Raw genomic sequence first — 4,440 nt, forward strand, 5'->3', positions numbered from 1 at the left:
ATACCCCCAGATCTGCATGCAGGATGAGAGCAGGCTGCTGCTGCAGGCAGGACTGGTGGTGCCATTGGGCTCTTCCCAGTGCTTGGGATGGGTGGCAGCCTGCTCTTGTCTGGCATGCAGAGCCGGTGGCATGTGCCCCCCAGCCCTCCCAGGGTGCAGGTAGCAGCAAGAGCCATGCCCCCCTGCCCCACACCCACTGACATACAGCTCCCTCTGCAGCTGGTGTCACCTCTTCCCGGGGCCGCTGCAGCAGGGGCTGGGGCGAGTATGGACAAGTGAAACCCTGCAGGGTATGGGGCATGGCATAACTTGCCCCTACTCACCCCAACCCCTGCTGCTGTTGCCCTGGGAGTAGCCGATGCCAGCTGCCTCCAGCTGCTGGGCTGCGCTGTGCCCTGAACACCCCCCAAGGCTCCGCTTGTCCCTATTCACCCCAGCTTCTGGGCTGTGTCATACCATGGTGCAGGCAGCTGGTGTCGGCTGCTCCCAAAGCTGCTGCAGCAGGGGTTGGGGTAAGTGGGAACAAGTGGACCCCGGGGGGCACAGGGTGCGGCACAGCTTGTTCCCACTCACCCCAGTCCCTACTGCAGCAGCTTGGGAGTGGTCAATGCCAACTGCCTGCAGCTGCTGGGCAGTGCTACACCCCGAACCCTCCAGGTCTCCACTTGTCCCCACTCACTCCAACCCCTGCTGCAGTGGCCCTGGGAGCAGCCGACACCACCTGCCTGCACTACAGCATGGCACAACACAGGGACTGAGGGGAGTGGCACACAGCCGGATGCAGGTGGCAGGCGTGGGGACCCGATCCTGACCCTAGCACCAGCACTGGCACCTCCCGTCCTGTCCGGAGTAAGAGCCGGGAGCTCTGTGCCCACGGGCAGTGCCTCCAGCCCTGCAGGTCTGTGCAGAGTGGCTGGGTAAAGCGCCTGTAGCAGGGAGTGGGGCTGGGCTCTCCTGCCTGCCTCCCTGGCAGGGCTTGTAGCTCCCAGCGCCTGAGGCAGGGCCGTAGCCGGTGCCACCAGAGTGCAGTTGGGACCCGCCCGCCCCAGGAGTGATTCCTGCAGCCCCTCCCAGGGTCAGAGCTGGGAGCCCCACACCCCCAGGCGGTGGCTCCAGCTACCCTCCGGCCCCCACACAACCAATGCCCCCATCTCTGCATGTGGCTGCTGCCACACCCCTTCCCCCACGTCTGGCCGGAAACCTGTGCCTCAGGTAAGCAGAATGTTTATCTTACTGCCATGCCCAGCCATTCCCCACTCGTACTGGTTAACAGGGATTTTACTCTACCTGGTAAAATTGAGTGAACTGAAAAGCTGGTGTAAATCAGTAAAAACTGCTGCAAGTCAGTAAAAATCTAATAACTTCAATTAAAAAAAATCAGGGAATTTATCAGTGAAAAATCGGTAAAAACTGAAAACATGGAACACTATACATACAAAAGACCCAGTTCTTTGCCTCTGTATTTAACATAGTTAAATCAGAACAACAGCATTCCATACTGTGACTGACTGCCCGGTAAAAGTTTTGAGTGAATAGGAGAAAGGACCCCACTTTTCCCCAAAGTTTAGAAAAGAAAACACATCAGATTACCTTTGGACACCTACTTGGTGAAGAATAACAAACCTATTCCATCTGGTCAGTCAGATGGGAGGAACATCAGTTTCTGATGAATACCAGTCCACGTCTTCCATTTGCTTTGCTCCACTGTGTCCCCTAAAGATCTTGAGTCACAATTCACACATTTTTCTCATGCTTTGATTGTAGTGTGTTATTAGGAACAAGACTACATTAAGCATCCTTCCAGTGAAAATAAGCAGCACCTGTCTCATCTTCATGATGGAGCTGATGCCTAGAAAATATCTTATTAAATTCCTTGTATAAACAAGTTCTCTTGTTCAGGATTGTGGAAAAATACAACATTTCTTCCCACCATCAGGATATTCTGCCATTGTATTAGCATTTACATAATGGATAATTCCATAGTCTTGTGTAAGTTGTTTTGAACACACAAAACAGAGTCCTGTCATCTCTCTTCTAACTCACGGAGGGGTAGGCTCTGAATCTTCAAAAGGTGGCTGGAATATTCCAGTAGTCATACGCATCACATTCTTACTACTAAGGCTGTAGCACAAGGGGAGAAATTTAATTTGAAGTTAGAAGCCTGCAATGGTTTTTCCTGCTCCGTGAAGAAAGATAGCCTCGACCCCCTGACCTTCCCATTTATGGTCCTATTTTAAAAATGTATTGGAGTTTGATAGTAATCATACAGTAGTAGCAGTATATATTGTGTTTTGAACTGTAGTGATGCTATCTTCTTAGCAATGAGAAAGGAAGAAACTGACCGCATCTACACAAGATGCATACTGTGCAGTAGCTCATTACTACTGTGCACTAGCATCACAGGACACGAACTGCGGCACAACACTACAGTGCAGTACTACGGTGCAGTAATGTCGGTTACTGCACAATCATTTAATACTTGGGTATGCAAGTACTAAATGATTGCTCAGTAATAAGTGCAGAGTCAGCGTCTCATGTAGACATGACCACCGAGAATGGAACTTAATAGGTACTTACCAGCTCAAGCGCATCCATATTTGTTTGGAAGAGTTGCAATTTATGGTTCCAGCCACTTGGAACTTGTAGGAATGGCCTGCTAACACATGTCTGAAGAAAAAGAATTCCTTTGAGGGGCCAGTCTTGTACCTGGGAGAGTAACAGTGATGACCAGAAGTAATGCTTCTGGGAAAGAAGTTCCTGCTTTTCTGTGTTTTCTCTCTCGCTATTATCTGATAAGAACCGTTACAGACTAATATATAATAATGGAGTTTATTATATATTTATGAGATGTTAACTGATATTGTAAACATAGGCACTGTCATACTGTATATGAGTCATGGTCCATGTAGATCACTATTCAATCTCCAATCTCCAACAGCAGCCTTCACAAGAAGCTTTAGAGAAAGCAGATATGGGGTCTCATCCTAATTCTCAGAAGTTAGAGATTCCTGTAGACCACAGGACAAGACTTGATATCCCTTCTAAAACTACTTAGGATGAACTACAGCAACTCTGTATTCTCTTACAAAAAAATCATTCTGCATTTTGTTGTTTTTGGCCTTACTTAAATTAATTTTCTAGCAGTATTAAAAAAAAGAATATCAAGATATAAATTTGAACAACTTTTTTAATCCCATATCACAAACAGAAAAAACATTTTGTACATGTAACTGTTACATGCTACAAATACATATATGTATATGTTACAATTTTAAATACTGGGCCATTCACTTTAACCATTTCTGCTTCAAACAGCTTTTGCTCATGTTCCTTTCTTTATGTGCTCAGCTTGTTGTACAACAGATATTATTTCATTGTTTCCATAAGTCTCCCATATGAAGAATTCTTAGAGATGGTTACAACCAGAGATAACAGCCACTTTTGTATCAGTACTTTTTAGTTAATTCCCATAGTGAAGTACCATTAAAAAGGTATTAGAGGAGCTCTGCTTTTTACTCATATTAATTTGTCTTAGCACTGAACATAAATCTTAGAATTCATCACATTTTTCTGTCTATGAACCATTCAGCTTAAGGAGACAAATAGACCCTTGGTTTAATTCCTCTGGCTTTGTTATTGTTACTCCATGGATGAATTTGGTCTAATGACTCTGCATTTCCTACCCCAATATGGTATGAAACACACAGAAATGGGACTGTAATTTAGACAGCTTTGTTGTACTAATGCAACATCATCACTGTGTTACTCAACACCTTTCTACAAAAACCTTACACCACTAAATAGCAATTCAATTAGTCTCTGAGCACCGTTGGCTCCCTTTTGCTAATACCTTAACCAAAGAACCCTCTCATTCCTTTCAGCATTAAAGTGATACATAATGACAAGTCAAACAAAAATGTAAGATAGAAATGGCTCACTAATCTACTACATTGGGAAACACTGCTTGACCACAGAAGTGCTAAAGAAAACTAGCATCTTAGTACAAAGTTAGAAATAAATGACACAAAAATGTTCAAGTACTAGAGCAACATTTTTTGGAGTGCATACACAGCAACACCTTTCTAATGTGACCGCTCGAGACTGATAAAAATTGTTTGCTATCTGAGGGTACTTTTCCAGTGACACTACTCGCTATGTGCTATTTTACATTACCCTGCTAATTTCCAAAAGGTGCTTACATTGAAATAATAAAATGGGCCTGATCCTGCTCCCATTACATGTTGATAGCAAAACTCCCCCTGATTATAATAGGAGCAAGGATCAAATCTCAATTTCTTTTCCAGGATACTAAGCTGAAAAGAATCTTGAGAACTGACTGAAACATTAACAAGCCATCGACAAAACCCCCATTGCCTCAGTTCTACAGGACAACCAACGGAAGTTGTGTCACCCCTTAGAAAATCTAGGACAACATAAGGT

Source organism: Crocodylus porosus, unplaced genomic scaffold, assembly GCF_001723895.1.
Source record: "Crocodylus porosus isolate Cpor-Errol unplaced genomic scaffold, CroPor_comp1, whole genome shotgun sequence".
NCBI classification, from domain to species: Eukaryota; Metazoa; Chordata; order Crocodylia; family Crocodylidae; genus Crocodylus; species Crocodylus porosus.